Source organism: Melospiza georgiana, chromosome 5 (assembly GCF_028018845.1).
Source record: "Melospiza georgiana isolate bMelGeo1 chromosome 5, bMelGeo1.pri, whole genome shotgun sequence".
Taxonomy (NCBI): Eukaryota; Metazoa; Chordata; class Aves; order Passeriformes; family Passerellidae; genus Melospiza; species Melospiza georgiana.
In genome coordinates, this window is record NC_080434.1 from 22777908 (window position 1) to 22799499 (window position 21592).

Here is a 21592-nt window from a genome sequence, read left to right on the forward strand (position 1 = left end):
GTAAAAGCCAGCATCTGGCTGGCTTTTGAACTTCTGGTTGACCATGATAAATTGCTACTTTATTTTCTGATTGTAAACTTTCATCATTAAACTAAAAATAAAGCAGCTCAAAGATTAGCTACAAATAAGCAAAACTCTGAATGAAAACATACTGGTAACAATTGATAGGTTAACTATTTTGTCTGGAAATGTTTTGTTTTTATTTTTCCTAAGGAATAGGTATGCAAGTATGCAAGGAGTCATGTGTTTTTAAAATAAGATAGCATATCTTAAACGTAGAGTTTTCTGCAACCAGAATTTGAGACAGAGGAAAATAACTTTAGTCATAATATCTTGTGATAGAAAGGTGTTTGGGATTATTATGCTCCCTTCCAATGAAGCAAAGATATGGAGCCCAAAGGAAAAATGTCAGATACTTAACGCAACTGGAGCCAGAAGGTTTCAAATCTCTACAAAGTGTCACTGATTAGATAACATATGCCTAACTGGACAAAAGCACTTCTATCTCCTCTAAAATAAAAACGGAGACAAGAGAAGAACAGAGAGGATTAACACTAGAAAAAGAAGAGAAAGATTTAGTCACCCTGATGGAAGATAAGCAAACTGCCCAGAAGAAGAGGCTCAAAGATTCTTCAGAGGCAGCTGAAGAATTTGGAATGAATGAATTTACTAAGAGAAAAAGAGTAACACCAATCAACTTAGCCCCAATTAACATGGGAGAAGAGCGATTTAAAGCATTTAATTCCCAGCCAAGAAAGAGAAGCATGCATAAAGAATGGGTCAGTTTTTCAAACCACAAGGTGTGCATGGCTGTGGGAAAGAGTGAGGCTCCAGTACTACTGAGCAAGGATACATGATGAAGAATATTCAAGAAGAAGGAAAATTTTTTTAAGTTTTCTGGAGAAAAAAAAATCACTGAAGAGTTTGCAAAAGGCAAACATTAAAAAAAATGGATTATCATACATGTGCCAGAATTCCCATTTTACAGCAACTAGAAGTATCTACTAACTTACATGGAGAAGAAAAAAGAAAGGAATTCTGCTAAAGTAGAGAAATGAAGATAGCTGCTAAAACCCAGAAATGAAACATTTGTCAAGAGGATACAGACAAGGGCAAGAGATAAATGTTGCAAGACTCTTCTTGGAAAAAGTTAAAATAATATAAACTATATTTACCTTTCATTTATCAAAGATAACAAATCCATTGGATTTTATTTCAATCTTCACAACCTTCAAAGTAGTTCCATGAAAACTCATGTGTACTTACAGACCAAGCAGATTCCATGTCAATCTTACTGGTCCCTTAAATTTTGATGCTGCTATTTTATCATCACAAAGCTATTCAGATTCAACAGATTGGCTTTCAAGCTAGTTAAATCACCAAAAATATTGAATATTGTTTATTCAATTTATGTTTATTATTATTAGCCTAGATTTGGCAAAAGTCAACAAGACTACACTACAAGCTACATATATCAGAATTTATATTTTTGAATTTCTACCACACATGCCTAAAATTATGTCAGGGAGGCACCAGTTCCAACGTTCAGAATCCCTGTGCATGATACACTGCAGTGTAATTTACAGCAGACCTTGCACATTAAGCTTTTATGGTGGTAGCTCAGTGTTTCATTACTTTTTAAAGAGAGATTTGGATGACACTGATTTGTCCCACATACACAGACCTTACACATAACTGCCTGTGTCAGTGTCTCTCTGCTGATTCAGGTCACGTTTTCTGCTTTTCTCCTTGACTTTTCTTGGCCAAGGGTGCATTCATTTGCTTATATCAGACCTTCACCTTATACTTTGGCATGTCACCATATATATCAGCATTTCAGCTCCTAAGCAATACTTCATAATCTAATTACATTGGTTTGCTTCTCCACCCTTGTGCACCAACACATTGTGCTTTAATCAAGGATTGAAAACAACCTCTCCACCCACTCAGCTAGCCAAATGCCAAAGTGTCTCCAGATTTCTTAGCTTTCTTTTGGCTGCAAAATGATCTTCCAAACACGAATGGGCAGTAAGCATCATAGCTGGCTTCTCATGTTTGCAAGCAAGTAAACAATTCTCTGGATACCTCTTCAGCTGCATAGATGTGTGCCAAGCTGCAGCAGCTCACGGCTGCTCGTAAGAACCACGCAAGATGCACCGAGCATCAAGAAGCAGCTGCCTGCAAGGATGAAGCAGCAATGAAAACATCGCTGAATTCAAAGCAGAAGGATGTCTTCCTTCTCTTGCTACAGAACACCAGGGTTTAGGTTCTTTTCAGGCCAATTTGTCACATCCTATCAGAATGCTGATATCAAGGATATTCCCACCCTGGCACTCATTGCAGTCCTGTAGCAGCACAGCCAGAAAAATCCTAGTATTTGCTGGTGGGAAGGGAAAAATTCAGCACACAACACTTGGGAAGGACTCAGAAAAATCAGTCTGCTGGAGGGACACATGTGATATGTGTTGAGGCTAAAGGATTTGAAGTTCCTAAGTGGTGTGCAAGAGGAAGTGGAGCAGCTCACACCAACGGAGACCAAACAAGGCACATGCCCTTCCTATGGAGGCAGAAGAGTAAGGGACACAACACATGGCATAAAGGCAGCATCTGACAAAACACACTTCTCCCTCACACCTTTCTTTCCTCTCTCATTTTTGGTCCATGTGTAGATTTAACACAGAAGCATGTCTTTTTTTCATGTCCAAATCCAAGCCCTCATCAGTCACTGCCTCTGAACACAACAGGAAGGACGCCAGCCCCACTATTTTTCACACCAGCGCTTAGGCACAGGCTACATTTTTCAAGCCCTGGCTTCAGCCTCACTCTCTGGTCCAGTTCTTTGAGACGACACGACAGCTCACTCACACCTCATTCTGCAATGTGCAGAGAGAACTATTTGTTCTCTTGCTGCAGGGGCGTAAAAGCCAAACTGTCTTGGGATTCCAGGGCAGCCCGAGGCTCACCCTGCACCTACAGCCTCCAGCAAGAGCTGGCATTGGCATAGCTCAATAAAAACAGAAAAGAGGCCTAAGACAATTAAACAAATTGATGATCTTGCTACTGAACTTTGGTGCTTTAATAATATTTATTGCTTGAGAGGAGCAAAATCTTTCCAAGATGGGTAAAGGCACTACAGTTATCATGCAGGGTTCGGTGCAGAGACAAGAGACTGCTCTGCATGTTACTGCCCACCACACCTGAGCAAAACACAACTAAGAGAATGTCAGCTAAAATCCAGCCCAAGTAAACAGGTTTTATATGAGGCATCTTGTGAGTGGAGGAGTGGAAAGGCAACAGCTCCACTGTTTTCACAGTGTCCCTGTGGAAGGACTTGGGAGTACCTTGAGCCTGATAATCTCCATGCCCAAGGGCACCCACACAGCCTCCTGGCATTGCAACCCAATTCCCCTCAGCACATGTAGGACCCTCAGTGAGTGTGAAAGCAGTGTTTGTCCTTATTTATTGTACAAGAAAGCTGAGTACTCCTTACAGATCCCCCGCTCTCAACCCCACAGCAGAGAGAGGTTTTTTTGACCACTATTCGATAGTCCACAGGTACTGAATCTAGTCCCCAAAATCATTCAATAAGCTGTTTTTCTTCAATCTGTGCTAATAAAACTATACAACACTATAAACATTTTCCACAGTGGACTCCAAGATGTTTGGTGCTCTAGCTGGAAACACTGCTCCTTTGTTTTTACATTACAGCAGATCCTTTTAGACACACTTCCCGTCAAGCCACCGAATATTTTTGTCTTTTATTTTCTGCAAGGAGAGTCCTAGAGCCCTTTCAAAATTTAAGCAAGAGACTTATGACCAGCTATTGGGTGACTATTATCACTACAGATCTAAGAATATTACAAAATCAGACTCATCAGAAAAGCATAACAATGGCCAGGGAACAATTTTCCCTTCTGTAACTGTTCCAATACACGGGCAGATCCCACTGGGAAGATCAGCATTAACAGGAGCTACAGGACCCACATCTCTCAAGTGGGGAGAAAGAAACAGACTCCACAGAGAGAAAAATTTCCTTTCCATCAAACATTTAAGCTAAAGCTAAGGAAAGGAATAAAGCTACTACCCTGATAAGCTTTGTCAGTCAGTGTCTATTAATCTTATTAATTGAACATGTTCTCCCTTTCTGCCCCATGATTAAAAAGTGCAGGGCAGGTAAAGCAGGAGTAGAAATATGACATATGAAATGCAGCAAAGCACCATGCCCATGCTGCTGCAGGCTTGTCTGTTGAAGGGCTGACAGGAACTCCCATGTTTCATATGGCAAAGTTTACAGGGAGAGGCAATATCTTTTATTAGACCAACTGATACAGTTGGAAAAAACAGACAAGCTTCTGGGCATAGATAGCCTTTCCTGAAGGAAGATTTGTCTGTCTGAAGCATCTGTTTTTTCCAACTATATTGGTTCATCTAATAAAAGATATTACCTCTCTGTGCAAACCCTGCCCCCCTCACCAGTCTTTGAATATTGTGGCTGTGGCAGCAATACTATTACAATTACTTTAGTACTGATGGTTTGCAGTACAGACTTCTGCATTTGGTCTAACAGGCATCTACTCATTTCACAGAGAAAAGGCTACCATTTTTAAAGGCAATAGCTTATTATAGATTATATTCACTGCCAACATGGGCCAGTGTAAAGCTGATGGTGATGAAGGCAAAAAATATCCCCACACCCAAAACCATTCCAGGTCCTGTTATTACCAATAATTTCGGGAAGTGACACTTTCACGTGTGAACTACACCCTACAGAGTTTGTCATGAGGATGCACATTTAAAAAGCAGAGAGAAAAACACAGAAACCAGTAAAGCCTTTCAAGCACTATGGGCCTCAAGATAGGTCTTTGAGCCTTACATACTTTGATGTTCTGAGTCCTGGTGGAAGGGATGAAGCAGCTGTCTGACCCACTGCATGGGCAGGCACTACTGCTAGGAGATGCACAGACACCTGAAAGATCATGTTCAGCTTACTGAGACATACTTTTTGTTCCATAGTCTGCCACTGAGTTTAGCACAAATCTAATTGAAAAGCATTTGTACTGCAAATGAGAAAAATCAGTTCTTAGCCTCAATTTAAAATACACTGGTATTTATTATAAAAAGGGCCATGTTTAGCTACTCTTCACTGCTTTCTCAGGTGAGCAGATTCACTGTAAACAGGGTGTCAATAAGAAAGCCACAGTTAAATAATTTTTCAGTGAATTACATTTTGTGGACATATGCTATTACCAAGACATATTCTGAGTTTTATTTCAAACACCTATGAAGCAAAATGCAAAACATTTTCCATGACTTGTCTGAAGAATGGTAGAAATTTTTATTACAGATTTGTTTGCATTCAAATTACAAATGAATGATCCATATTACTGTTTGACTCAGTGGTGTAATTCTAGATCAGCCACATTAATTTCAGTGGAATTTCTCTACAGTTTTGCCTTGCCACACAAGTTTGAATGGATGTGGTAATTATTATAAAATTACTTGACATTTTATATATCGTAATTTATATGTATCAATGACTGCAAAATTGTTTTTCACCACAAAGTGTTTCATCTCTACAGGATGGTTGATGTTTTGCATTTTTAAAATAAAAATAACAGCTAAAAATAAATTTATTTTGTAAGCAGAATTTTTATAAGCTGATCTGGCAAATATTTATCTCTAACATATATTTAAAACCTCTTAATACATATTTATGCAAATATCAGTTACTTTCTCAAACCTTCTTTTAGGGGTAGGAAGTGGAAAAACGATTTTTTAAGAAGTTTATTTACAGAAATGAACTATCAAAACAATCCACAGCCTGATTACACACCCGAAATAGGCCAGACTGACCAGAAATGCAATCGCACAGAACTATAATTTTGAAAACAATATGGGGGTTGAGAGAAGGGGGAGGAAGAAATGAATTTCTGCATGCTTCAAAAAAGAAAAAAAACCAGTAAGCTAAAATCTGTACACTCAGTCCCTACAGCTTTCCCCACACTGGGGAATTTTAGAGTTATGAGTAACACTTTTTCCTCAAAGCAGAAGTGGTATGATAAGAACTACAGTCTCAAAATATTTTATACATAACATGCTGTTTCTTCACTTTGCTTTATAACTGCCTGCAAAAACTACGTCAAAGCGAGACACAAATTTTGTTCCACTGAAAATCAGACTTTTACACTCATTTCAATGTAAACAAAAAGGAGAAGACAAAAAAAAAAGAGCTTCAGAAATTGGCTAACATTGGAATAAAACTGCATTTTCATTAACCATGCCACCCTGGTGTGAGCTGACCTTCAAAAGGGCTTGTGTGGTTTGAAGCTGTCTTCCCATCCAGGCTGTGGTACAGCCCAGAAGCCACAGATATCAACCATTAGCTGCTCAGTACCATGTTGCATCAAATATTTGAAGGAATGACCTTCTGTAGGCATCACACATTATATATAGTCAGTGCTGGTTTAAACTTTCTGTGGTTATGAAACAGAAGATAATTTTCATGTGCTCTCACATCTAATAATAATTTGCATTAATATTATTTATGTATCATGTGCTTTAGGACATGAATGGAGAACAGGTCAAGCAGTCTCTCTTGGAGTCCTTAAAAGATGAAGAAGGGCTTGTAACTGATAATTGCCAAAGGTATCAGTTATTCTGTTCATGAAAATGTTTCTCTACATGCTCTGCAGAACAGGCACCATTTGATGAACACCACAGACAGGAGCAATGCAGCCATTCCTCATCTAACTTCTCATTGCAAGGTTAGTATTGATTTTCTTGGAGCACTTTTCAATCAGCTCACAGCCACTCACCTAGTGCAGAGACCATCCCCCTGCTTCATGAAGAAGAACAACACTTAGCTGCTGCTTTTTTTCCTCCCACACACAGCAGAAAACACACAGGTGACTTATTTGAAAATGGAGGAAGAAGGCACTCCAAAAGACACAGGTCTGAGATAACAGCATTAATGGATGATGAGCTGTCTCATGGCCATATTACACCCTGAGACTTGTCTGATCTCTAAGTCAGCCACAGTGTCGTGTGTTCCTATTCAGAGCCATGGAAAGGTTAGGTTTTCTTTATACCTGTTGCTTTTGTTGTGTCAAATGCAGATATTGAGGCATGAAACACACCAGATGCCATGGCTGGTTTGCACAAGTTGTCTAAAAGAAACTAAAACCCCAAGCAAGGTATTTCAGACAGCATAGAATGCAATGATTGAAAGGTCCACATCCCTCTTTGACATCTTTCATCTGTTTACATTATTTACAGATGGAGCTAGATAGAAAATTACACATAACAATGAGATTGATGAACTCCTAGTTCCATGTAATACTCCAGACTCCATGTTAAGTGGCCTCTAAGCCATCCCTAAATGCCAAGATGTGCAGAGAAACAAGAAAGAAGTCTGCTTGACCTGAACTGGAAAGAAAACCTCTATGCACAGTGTGCATAAGAATATTAGGGGAAAAAAATACAGTAAAATTCTTCATGCAAATTGCCATCTGGGCCAGGAAGCTGAGCACAATACTGTTTTCATCATCTTTAATGATGCACAGTTTAGTTCAGGAGGAGGGGGGAAGGAAATGGGACCAACCTTTGACCAGTATGACAGCAGCATAAGTAATCCCTTATTGCATTATGAAATGATTCATACAAGGAGACCTGTTACATTACTGGCCTGTTAACAGTATCACAGCTCCTTACTTGGACTTTTTTTCATTTTGTTTTACATCAGACAAGCCTATTGCTGTCATTTGTAAAAAACAGAATAGCTGCTACAGTTTTAATACCAAACACAGGAAAAAAATACACAGCAGCTGTTCATATTTTCTAGGAAGTCTGTTATAATAATGATGTCATGGAAAAAGGCTGGAATCTATTAAAATGGATCAGACAGGCAAGCCATTCAAAGCCTCCAAACAATATGCATACACAAGCTGCACTATGTACCTTACATTAAAATAAAAACACACAAATAGGGGAGTTCCTTAAAAATATTATTGAGATCAGGCAATTAAGGTAATTTCATAGATTTACTTCAATAAATTCAGTTTACTACTAGAACTACCCAGTAAAGCAAAATACAAAAAGCTACAACCAGCTCACTGTCAATTAAGCTCACTTTCACCTATAAAAGCATTTAAATCTATTTTTAAATCAGTGGTTCAAGTTACATAGGAACAAAGAAGCTCTCCCAGCAAAAAACCAGCAGTGAATAGTTTGGAAACTAATAATCCAACTTAGCTTGTGTCTTTCCAGACTCCACCAAGTCAACTATGTATGACATCAAATTTTGAAGATTCTGAGTTACACTGATGAGTCCACAAGTAAAGGGCATATATTACAGATGAAGTATTATAAATCTGAGATCAAGTTAAAAAGACGTTCTTAAATCTCTTCCTTTTCAAACCATCAAATAGATTTTGTACTTGTTAATTAAAAAATACCACACACAAAATCCCAAAATCATTCCATCAGGCCATCTGAAGAGATCTGTTTGATGACAGCCCTGGTCAGTTTTGCATAAATAAGCTCTACTGCACCCATTATACTCCATATTCAGCTACACTCAACATTACAACTACAGCTGTCTATTAAAAAAAAAATCAAAACTTACTATCAGGACTCCAGTCCAAAATTCAAACTGCTAAGCAGAATTAAAACCCCAAAAAACAATGACCCAAACTTCACAGACACTTCCACGCTGAGGCCATTAAACACCTCCTCCTGCACATGGGTATGTATGAACAAATTTGAGTTCACACAAGTCTGACTGCCAAACCTGATCCCCACTATCCTGCTCACATTTCCAGTCCCACTAAAAGGCAGAGGTTATGCTTGCACTAAAAGCAATAGGTTAAGCACACAAGTGTCTCTGAGTACTTCTCTAAAGACTCAAAATATTTGAGCCAGGGCACAATAAGATGAGTCTGAATGCCTTATCTTAGGCACCTCACAGTGTTCATAAATTTTCACTTTAAGCTGTTATTGCATATAATAAAATAGCATTAACATTTCAGATGAACATTCAGGGCAGCTTATAAACTATTCAGTGATTAATGTCCTTGTGTCATGTTTTCAATTTTCATTGCTAGTGGAGGTCATATGTTATGATGTCAGCTTGAATCTAGATTTCCATTTTAAGCAAATTTAATTTAAATTATGATCCTAAGGCATATGGTAACAGACACTTAAAAGTTCCATACTGAGTAAATTTATTCACTCTGCTAATAGGATAGATTTCACATTATGGTGCCACTTACTCATCAAACAAACACAGTTTGGGTTATGGTCCCAGACAGCAAAGATGCCATAGGTTGAATGTGCAGGAGCAGAACTCATTTATACCAAGATTTAACAGCACAACTGCCAACCTTGAGTGCAGAGGTTTGCAAGACTCGGCCAATGATAGGAAATTAATCAAATCCCCAGAGCATGATGTAAATTGAATCTGCCAAAAGGATTCAGAAGGAGGAAGAACAGAAGTCTTAAAAGGTATCTGAGCTGGAGGAAGGCTTGGGGCATTATTTTCCTTAGGAACTAGTGGGATGGAAATGCTTCTTACTCACTAGTAAGACACTCATCCCTTTATTCCACCATGCTCATCAGACTGGAGAATTCCTCACCAAATTGCAAAGAGAAGTTTTCTGAGACAGCTGAGATCAGAGGAGAGTAGATGGCTATTGAAAGGACTGCCCTTCTCTCCTCTGTCCATCCCACCCTTGCCCTCCTTCTATTTCCTCTGGACTGTCGCTGCCTTTTTCATGACCCCATCTGTGACACCACCTTACATAACTAAACCACTCGAGAGCAACCTCTGTCTTCTTTCTCCCTGGATCCTGCTCTCCAAAAGAAATAGTTCTCAGGTGCTTGTGCTCCCTAAGACAACTCACTAAGGGCCCAAGTAACAGCCAGCTCAATCATCCGATTGGTTTCAAGCCCAAGGTATAGAGCAAGAATTTTCTGTATATTGCCATGCCCTTTTCTCATGTGCACTGGTTCCATGCAAAACATTAACAAAAATTATTTCAGATTAAGTTATTAGGTTTGATGTTATAGCTTATTATTTTTTTTTTCTTCTTTCCATGGAAGAAATATTCATGGAATAACAGTAAGTAAGTTAAAGTCCTTCTCAAAGTAAAACCAAGCTCAAATGGGTTTGTCAGGTATGCAAATGCAAGAAGCACCAGAATTATTATTGCTTTTTTCTATCATTTATTATTGATTTTTTTCCCCAGTAATAAATGGTAGTGGAGGTATACAAATTAAATATTTCTATAGAGCCTTTGAATTACAACAATTTCTTATATTGGTAAAGCAGTGGCAGAAATGACGAGTACAACCCACTGGAATTACTTCATTCATGACATAAGGAAGGATATTCACAATCTACATAGTCACTAAAATGTCAAAGCTCATTTTGAATCAGTCAAGTGTTTAAAAATTACAGCTAAAAGAGTGGGCAATCTTCAGCAGCATTTTACAGCCAGATGCCTATAACGCAGCATATACCAGATCAAATGTTTCGTATTACACAAGTATTATTCTAAAAGCAAGGACTAGTGCAGGAACTACATATAGAAAGCATGGACCTACTCATGTGGTTTTCTGTGTTTAATTTACTAAGGCAATTTTTTTTCCCCAAAAAATGATTGAACGGACCAGGAACATCATATAATCTGTCCAAGGTATTGCCTTCTCCAGGGAGGCATTTTAAGCACAGAGTAATCAAAACCCTTCAAAAGGTCTTTAGTGTGAAGCAATAAAGCCACTTTCATTTATGCAGATGTAAAACCAAAAGCCATGTATACATCCACACAATTAAATTGGTTCTATTATTATCTTTGTACTCATTTCAGATTCAAGCTGATAAACTAACTAGGATACTGTAGAAGCAGGAATAGCATCATGTAGTTAAATATGGTAAATGGGTTACTAACCTTAAAATGTCTCAAAAACCAGTATTTTTTAAAAAATTCTTTGTTAAAGGAAATATTTCAAAACTCAGCTTAAATCATGCTTGAACAGCTAATAATAAAAATATTCATTTTCTGCAAGAATGGGAGCAAAGATTTGGGACAGAACACAGAAAATTAATAGCATTTTAACAGTCTTAAGAATCCTCATATACCACGTTCCTATATAAATAAAGATTAACAGATTAAAGATTATACTTAGTTCATTTGTTTTGTATATGTTTCGAATATATAGCTTTTTATTTTTTTAATACCTCCATGCAACTTACTGGCATTTCAAGGTTAGCACATCCATTTTTATAAGAAAAGGCTACAACTTTATTTTAAACTTAACAGGCATTCATTCTTTTTCCTTTCAAAATCTAGGTATAAGTAACAAAGCACCAGAGTCTTATAAATTTTCTAACACCAAATGCAAATTAAGTCGTGAAATTGCTCTAGGAAAAGTTCCAAGAATGTAAACCCAAAGGAACTTCAACACAATTTCTCAACTTCAGGCTCTTTACAATACTGAGGCAAGGTAACAGAATATGGTGCAGTCAGGAAGCGCTATCTGTGTATGGAAAAATGTTTAATTCTCCAATTTCAGCAACTTCCTGCATTGTATTTATAAGCTCTACGATGAAGTAGATGTATACAAAAAGGAAGAAACTGAAAGGATGGCAAGGGCTCTGTAGATTAAGTAGCTCACAATGTTTTCAGTGGCCTGGAAAAGTGGATTGACAGTTCATAACTTAAGGACATCATAGGTTTTGTAAGCATCTAACAAATTTCTGTGTTTCTCCATCCTTCATTTGGGGTCAAGTGAATTGCTCACCTGCATTGTCTCAGTCTGATTAGAAGTAAAAAACATAGAATTCCCCCCATTATGTGATAAGGTAAAACTGCTCACCTTTTCTTTTTATGTCAGCTCTGACTATAAGGCTTTACAACACCATCTCCAGCAAAGTGGGAGTTTTCCTGTTATGAGCTGAGTAATTATTTAATCTTTCAACAATCCTCCTGAAAAGACTCAAATCCTTGTTTCTTAAGAACCAGGCAGGAGTTTTAGCAGATTGTTTAAACAAAGAGCTGATGACTTTTTGCTCTGCAGATCTACTTCTTGTTTACCCCAGGGGAGGCATCAGTCAAAGAATGACAACTTAACTCGCCAGGCATGCTATTATTTAGCAATAACCCCAAGGGGACTAGGGACATTTCCTGCACATGAAGTTTAGGTCTCCCAATGGGTATCTGAAAATACGAGATAGGCAATGACAAGCAGCCCACACCAGAGCTGTGCTGCCAGCACCTGGTGTCTGTGTGCCCATTACCTCCAGCCACTTTCTCAACCGGCTCCCATTTTTCTGTCAGAAGACAATTCTTTACAAATCCCTTCCTGACAGACATCCTAGGTACTAAGCATTGAAAATACTAACATCATTCACACTTGACATCTGTCTTTCAGACATCTGTCTTTCTCAAATATCCTGTTGGTATCACTGTGAGCATCGCGAGTGATTTTTTGTCAGCTTTTCAAAGTGTAGTTCAAGAAGAGTGAATGCTACTGTGTTTACTTTATCACGGTGGTTATGAACAGCAATGGTCTTTATAAAATTAGTTAACTCAGTTCTTACCTGTAGAACTCTTAATTTTCAAGAAGTATTCTTGCCTCACAGTTTAAGTAAGATGATATAATCTACAACAGAGCAGAAAAATATACCATTACATATGATATTGTACACTTAACATTAGTATTAGAGTTCAGTCACACTTGAGCAAACTGACAGATAAATTTCTATTTTCATGGTGTGGCATATATTTTACGTGGCAAATATCAAGCAGCAATTGTATAACATTGCCTATACTTACTAATAAAAACTACCTTTTTCCTTTCCCAGTGTTCCTGCTCAAACATGAAGATGTAAGAGTTTTATCTACCTCCATGCACTACTCATAACACTCATGCTGTGGTTAGATAGATTAAATAATTAAGGTCCTGCTGACACAGTATTTCTTGTCACTAAACACCCCAATCAATTGAATTAGGTGCTTTAGGAAAAGGTGCATGACTGGGCTGAGATGCACTCAACTCCCATCAACTTCTAATGAGCTCTTCAGTAAAAACATGCAAAAAAACCCCCATACTCCCTACAAGTATGGATCTGATTACATCCCAGTGAAGCCTAATTATAAATTAACACCCTGAACTGCAGCTAAACAAAATACTGTGGGCCTGAGTTTCTATTGACCAAAAAAGGCTCCCTGTCCAAAAAGCAGCAGCCACAGTGCAAAAACATTCCAGCCAAGACAGCTCACTTTTGTGTGTGCCATTTCCCACAAGGGGCAGAAGCTATGGACTCTAACCTTTCATACAAGTTGCTGAAAATGCCACAGGCATCACAGCCAGTTACATCTACTGTTCTTTAATCTGCATCTAGTGCCAGACTTGTGCCAAGTTTTTCATTTATTGTTCACGAAGGGCTCTTTGCTGACTTGATTATACAGAGAGACTGACAGAGTCAAACCAAGATGTTTTGTTATAAGAAACAGTCGATGTGAACATCTGCAGAACCCAAATAAGTTTTTCTTTCCTGGTTTGGGGTTTTGTTTTGTTGCCGTTTTGTTTTTCTTCTTCAACTAACCTACCTAGGACCAGTGTAAGTTGCCTCTGCTCTAGGAGAACTTTCTGGCATAACCATCACAAAAAATTAATGCCTAGCCTACCTAAACAGCACAGCCCTGAGCCAAAAGCCAGCAAAAGAGAACAGCAGCAACATTATTTCACTCCTCAAATATCTGAAGGCCACAGTGTTGAGCCTTTGTTCTCTGTGCTGGTTCTCCAAGCTAGACAGGCAACCACAAGCCTCAAATTACACTTCATTGATCCAGGGCAACTGAGGTGGTGTTCAGTTTCAGTTCTGCAACCTGCATGTTGACCTGCCTGTTTGTTGGCCTAAACAATGAGATTTCAGGAAATGAGGCGTTTGCACTTTGTCCAAGTCTTGTTTTCAGAGAGGGGGATCTCTGCCTCAGAGGCCTAGGCTGGAATGGAAGGAAAGCATAACATCTGGACCCAGGCTCTTGGACTGCATTCCTTCCCTGAGAGAGTCTCTGCTTCAAATTCAATATGACCAAAATAAACACAAACCTAGAAATGGGAGGTGGTCTCAACTAGCTCAAATTCTTTTAGCATAATATTTTTGTTACCTATGCTAAAAGTGGAGGATATATTAAGAAAGAAGACAGGGAGATTACAATCGTTTGTTCAGTAATATTTTAGAAACATATATTTCCACATTTGGAAGATTTCACACAGTCCATCAATACAAAACCAAATCCTAACCATTTGCAATAAAAAATATATAGCTTATGGAAATTTGAAAAATTCACATAACATGACATTAATAATATCCACAGTAATGGAGTGCCAGCAGTTAAATGTAGAAATAACCCATATGATATAAAAAAAAATCTTCAGTTTCTCTATAAAATAGCTAAAACTTTCCATGCAAACTTCCCATTAAACTAAATGACAGTTTAAAGTTGCTCAAATGTGCAATGAAAGAATTCCAATTTGAGACTCAAGCAAAGACCTTTGTTCCTTTCTTTCTTTCATGCCATGACAACAATTCCAAAAAGATGTTTCTAAATGACCTATCTTAACCCCCCACCCACCACCCAAAAAACCCCATACAATAGGAATAAATGCCACACAGGGCATTTTCAAGAAACAATGTTCACTTCTCTCCTGAAAGTAAGAAACACTATCTCATTGTGCTCATGTATGGCAAATAGAAGCCTAGAGTTTCAGTTATTTGCTTGCAACCATAAAAGAATTGTAATCTGGTGTCTAACTCAATCTGCTGCAGAACTTTTGTATCCGCTTATCTTCCTTTTAAAGTCTACATAACTTCAAAGTACTGTTGGACTGAAGCCTTGCCTTATGCCTCCAAGCAACATACTATTATTTATTCTGGCTAATTGATCTGTCCGATGCCTTGACCACATGCAGAAGGCACCTTCTGTTTGGAAAGAAAATCTAGTACTTATGAACTTCAGGTTGAGGATACCCACCAGAGCCAAGCAAAGACTTTTTTTTTTAAACAGCCTAACACACTTTTTTGTGTGGTTTTGTTTGTTTTAACAAAGACCTTGTTGGCTTTTCTCTTGATTTTGCTTTAATTTAGATAAAACATTTATGAAATTCATGCTCATAACCCAGCAGCCACTTCTTGGCAATTTGAAGCTATTTTATTCAGCAGCACCTGAAAAAATGCCTATGTGGCAAAACTTCATGCAAGTGCTCCATTGCAATAAACCAGGATCCTGAAAAGGCCAAAAAGGACAAAATTTAATCACATTACTTTACTTATTGTCTATCTCAAACACAGAGGAGGACTCTGCACAATAAAAACCACTCTTGCAAGCTCAGTTCAGAAATTTTTCTTGCTCAGAGAGTACCTGAGGTAACCTGCAGTAATTTATTGCAGAGATCCAGCTGTATGTCTCACTAGCAATAGACAGACCGTGCAGAGTAAGTTTCCTTTCCCATTCTTAGGTACCAGATAGTCTTTTATTGTGCAATAATGTCTTGGCTTAGTTTTTCCTTGTACTTCACAGCAAAAGAAAAAGAGACAGTAAAAAAACAGAACAAACAGAAACCCAGCTGAGACAGTTCCTTCAAAACTAGCAGCACAAAATATTAAGTTTCACCTTCTTATCTAGAATATGTAAATGTTTCAGATTCTGATCTCAGGCTGACTTCCACTGACAAGAGCACTGTGGCTGCCTGGGGAGCTGCCGCTGCCCATCTGCTTTACACTGATACAAGGCTGCCATCAGATCTGGGTCATCTCACCTTGGAGTTTGCCACGCACATAAATTAAGGGATCACACACAAATGTGGTTGTGCTAACTGCAATATAATTTACTGGCAGAAAATATTTTTAGACATTTCCCACCCACTAGCTTGAAAACAGTGATTTATCTACATAATTAAAGAGGAATTTCTTTAGATTTGCTCTTTCCACTATGTTTACCCACATGTCTATGGAAAATAGAAAAAATATATCCATAGTATATAAAATATAAAATACCAGAGAATTTTGATAGCTAATAAGATATTAAAATGCAGAGAATATATTTTCTGCTATTCAAATATTACAAATATGTGCACCTAATACTATAGAATCACAGAACATTTTGAGTAAGAAGGCACCTTTTAAAGGTCATTTAGTCCAACCTCTCTGCATTGAAAGCTTTATAGCAGTCACATGAATGTGCACTGCCTAATAATCACTTTGGTGGGTTCATACATGTGAAATATTTGTGAAATGCCTGTGCACATCCTCCCGGATGACAGAAGGATTTAAAACAGCAGCCACCAGAAAATGCATGAAGAGTGTGATGTGCCAAGCTGCTGCCTGCTGGTAGCCCCTGCGCTGCTCCCTCCTGCTTGTAATCACAAGTCACTGGTATGCTGGGCACACCAGCAGGGAGCTGTGCTCTCTTCACTCAAACCTAGCAAGTCCCAGTGGAAAGAACAACTCAGTGTTCCAGCAACTCAACATGGAGTGCTGACTTTGAATAAACTTTAATGAGGTGTTCATGGCCGAGAAATAACAGCAGGGGATCCCTGAAAGTTTCAGACTAATTGGCAGATGCCTTTCTATGTCCGAAATAAAATAAAAATTCAAAACCCAACCCTTGTTGTTCTGAATGCATAACAAATCACATTACAGAACTCCAAAGCTGCACCTCAACCAAAACATTATATGCTAAGCATAGTTGCAATACAAAAAGCATGAAGAAAAGACAGAACATGGACTCATGCTTGAATGGCACATTCCATCTCATGTTCACAGCTCCAAGTCACTGCAAACATCAGCTCATCTGCATGTACACAACTCAGGTGCATTTCTTGTGTCCTCTGCCATTGTTTTCTCAGTCACAACAAACACAAAAGAAATAAAGTATTGCATGTGGAGCCAATCTTTCTGTTCAATTTACAGAATCAGTATTCTCTCTCATCTCTCTTTTTTTAAGTTAGATTTACAGCACAGAATGTGGCAAAACCAGCAAATGATGAGCTGGTGGAAGCAAGAGACACCTCCCATGTGGGTCCCTGTTTTAAATGACACATAACTGAGTGACTCAGGTCTACAGCATAGATTTACTCTGTGTAGATCTTAACTAGACAACAGTCAACCAGTTGGATGAGCAGCGTGTCCTTACTTTTCAGCATCTTAGAGAAACTTGGCTATAAGAAAACACAGTTTTTATGAAGCTAATGTGTTTAATAGCCACCAAATTAAAGGGAAGATTATTAGAATGGTCTTTATTAAACAAGAGACAATGAATTTATGAGACAATGAATGCCACCACTCAAAGATCAGCATGAACTTAAATTACACTTCTGCTGTCTCTGACAAATGTGTTTGGCAAAATTCTGCAGTTTTGTGCCCCTCGGTGCCATCTGATTACATTAATAATGGGAACTATCAGGGTTTTGGATCAAATCTCTCATGGGGACAAAAATGCAATAGCCCCTAACTCATAGCCAGAATTCCCTCATTTGGGAAGTCACTTTGCTTGCTCTGAGCACAGCCATGGTGAGGCTTCCTAGGAGGGACAGGAGGCTTTCAGGCTCTTGTGGCTGTGTCCATGGACCCCAGGTGACAAAGAACTGGCTTGGTTCCATGTGTATTTCCTGCGTTAAACTTGCACAGAGGAGCAAACCCAATAGGGAAACCAGGGGAAACAGAGCAGCAGGGAAAGCAACAGTTTGGTTTCTCCCTGCAAAAGAGAGGCAGATTTTCAGACAGAGCACTGGCTGCAAAGCCAAGCTTCGTATTACAAGTGAGGAAACTGCTTCCTGGTGTTTGATCTGCCCACTTTAGTAAAAGAGCACTTGCTAAATGCGGCATCAAAGGCATTCTAATTGTCATCATTACTTCCACCTGTCCCCTGAAATACAACTCCAAATACCATCTAAAACCTCAGCCTCAGAGTGGCAATGGTGTGTGCTTCTAGTTTAATGCTATAACATGAGCAGTCTGGGTCACATCTTGAGGATTATTCTGCATGAGACACTGCTCTGACGTAGAAGTAAAATGTTGGCACCCCGTCCCCTAAGTAATACATTTGCTCTCTATGACCTATCAAGATCAGCTGTTCAAACTTCCTATTCAAAGAAGAATTTTTACAAGACTATTTTTGAGGAGTTGGGCTTTGTTTTTAACAGAGTAACATAAACTCTTCATAGGAAATGAATGTCTATAATCATTGTTGCTCCTACTGAATAAAATCAGACCAATAAGTGAACAGCAAAGCAAAAACAATGCAGTGAAAGTGAAACTGACTGGAAAATCATAATACAGCCATATCATCATAAAACTTTTACCAACTGTTCAAATAACTTCTGAAGTTAATTATTCTAAAACTTAAATAGAAATACAGTAATGTATCTAATTGCATACGTTTTTCCTTCCATAAATCTCCATCCCTAGTAAAACCTGTAAATTACCTGCATCATTAAACCTCAGCAAGCCTGTCAGCGAACATAAAATTTGACCGTTTACACATCAAAAATCATGACAAAAAACTCCCATAACAATCTGAAGCAATCTATATAAACTGTTTCAAATAAACTTCTGAATCTGAAAATAGGCAGGATAAAACTTACTTGAAAATGCCTGGATCGTTATATCCTGGCTACTTCCAGAAGAACACATTCCAGTTTCTCAAGCCAGGCGACCAAGAGGCTCCCAGGACAGCCTGGGAAGACTGGTGGAGCTGCTCTGCTTGCAGGGATTTCTCAGGGGAGCAAGCTGCATGTGAACGGCCAGCTAAACTCTGAGGGGGCAGCACATCACGCACTACGGGGAAGGAGGTGACTAACTGGTAGAGGACATGAGAGCCTTTCAAAGAGAGGGAAAATGCATGGCAGATGAACATTTCTTCTGCTCCCTTATTCCACTTTCACACTAATGGAACATATCAAACTAACAAGGCAGTGCAATATACTACAAGGAAATTGTAACATGCGTATCCCTGTCAAAATAAGGCCACATTTTATTTCTGTGATACACCACACCAATAACACATTAGTCAACATGCAAAATCCTAACAATAATAATTCAAAAATAACACAAGCCACATGTTGGCTGGTGTTCCCTGTAGTCTTTGCGTAAAAAATAAGTCAGAAAACATGGAGACGTGCAAAGCTGCAAGATTTCAGGCTCCAGCCATATTCATACACAGACTTCATGAGAACCTGGAGCCAATGGTTTTGCAATCTAACCATGGAACAGCCTTTCACATCCTACTCTCTGGGCTCTTGCCTAAGTATAACAATCTTGAAAACCGTGGCTACTGACACCCTGCTTTATGACTCACTGAAGAGTTTTGAGCCTAGGAAGTCACATCTGGAAGTGCACTATGACATGCTTTTCTGGTCTAGGCAACGAGCAGTAACCAAAAGCAGAGACCATTATGGACCAGTTTGGGACAAGCAAACGCCTCAAAACACAGCATTATGTCTAAATCAAACCACTGAGTCCTGCCTGGCTTTTCCTACTTTTTTTCATTTGAAAGGATCCATGTGCATTGTAGCCCTGTTCTTAATTTCAACCCTTCCCATTCAATGTTGACTTATTTTCTGTGTTTTTCTCCCTCCAAGTATTAACCACAACAATGTGAAGTAGAAAATCCTTATGAAATAGAAATAGAACACTGTGAGCATGAAACAACTGTGAACACTTCCTTCCTTCTAATTACACTGAAAAGAATTTACCTTGGCAGAGTCTTCAAAACTCTACTATTAATTTTCAAATATTCTTTAGTGATGAAGCCTGTTTAGATCTAGAATTGTTTCTATTTGACTTCTCCCATCTCCCTGAGACTTTTCATCTTCAGACCTAAGTTAACCAGAGCAGCAAACTCCTCCTTTAAGAAGTTTCTCCCGGATGCTTTTTACTTGCATGCAATCTGTAAGGTGGTTTTTTTCCTTTAAAAAAAAACAGAGAATGATGTTATATTAAAAGCTTATCTAGTGTTTGTTTTTTCAGTGCTCTACTCTTTAAGTCTGGCTTACTAAAGAAATAAATTCTAACTCTGTGTGTCTTGAGGATAAAAAATGACTTGCATTTATATATCCTTCAGTTTTATTTCCAAATTTTAACATTTAGCCTCCTGAACAAAAATTCATATTATTCAGTTCCCATCACTGCTAAAGTGCCTATTGTTGTACAACCTTCTACCACTTTTAAAATTACTGTGCAATACCATGCTGAGGTTTTACACTCTTGTTTTCCCCTGGAGCTGGATTCATCCTGAGGCGACCAGAGGTCACTTTGCACTTCAACAGCACCCTGCAAGAACCTGGGACAAAACTTGGGATATAAATTGTCTCTGCAGGCAGGCACAGTGGAATTAACCCTTCCAGCACCCTGCCCTGTGCTGCCATCACCTGCTACAGCCTGCAGCATCTACCAGGGTCTTTAATATAATTGCAAAAAGGTACTTAGCACATTATCCCAGATCTAATTATTCAGGAGCACTAATGAGTTTAGGAGATCTCTTCAGCAGTGCTCATATACAAGCTGATGCATAGACAATGACTTTCAAATTTCTCCACCAAGTATTGAGATTCAGGGCTTTTTAGCAACTTTGCAAAACTGAAAGCAAGAAAAAAAAATTATGCCAGGACTCCTGAAAGGAAACAGAAACGACCTTGATGCTGAAGCGTTTGTTTTCATTTTTAGGGCCCACATAGAAGTCCTTTACACAGGCACTGAGTAGGTACAGAGGGGGATTAGACCTTGGCATTAGATTAGAACCCATTTTTCCTTCGAAGGAGGCACTTCTGGAACAAGAGCTGGTAGCACTTTGCAGAGCTCCCTGCTGCATCCAGGAAGGAAGTCATATCTAATTAAACTCGACAGAACAGATGCATCATCGTTTTAGCTGAAGAAGCCAGCAAGGGAGCTCGGCTAGCACAGGGACAGCCAACTGCAGCGTCCCAGCTCCCCAGCAGCCTGTAAAGCTGCTACTGGGGGGCCTTGGCATTGTATTCAAAGCCACTTTTAAGAGCCAATATGGTAAGCTGTGCAAGATATGATGTACAAGGAGCCCCATAAAATCCTTTAATGGAAACAGCAGGCTTGTGTTGGAAAAGGTTTCAAGGAGATTTGTACACCAGCATAAAGATTTCTGCTGCCATAAAACACCAATACACAGGCTCCCATAGCCCAAGACCTCACAAAACCTTTGGGATGTTGTTTTCTGTAAAAAAGTGTGCATCATCATCATAGAGCAAACATCGATATGATGATGACAGAACACTTTTTTCTCTGCTGCTCTGCTGTGTTAACCCATGAGAGGCAAGGTGAGATGGTTAGCCAGATAAAAGCCCAGCAGGAAGAGAGGACTGTTGAGCCAGCTGCCTGTGCTGCATGTGCATGAATCTTACAGGGACACACGTTAGCGGCTGGGCCAGTACCATTTAATGCCCCTGTGACTGTTGTGGTTTGTGTTTATTTCATTAAGTTATTGTTAAATGGTTCATTCTGTTATCTCCCCACATTTTCCCCAAGCTGGTTTTTCCGTAAGTTGTACTCTCCCTTAAA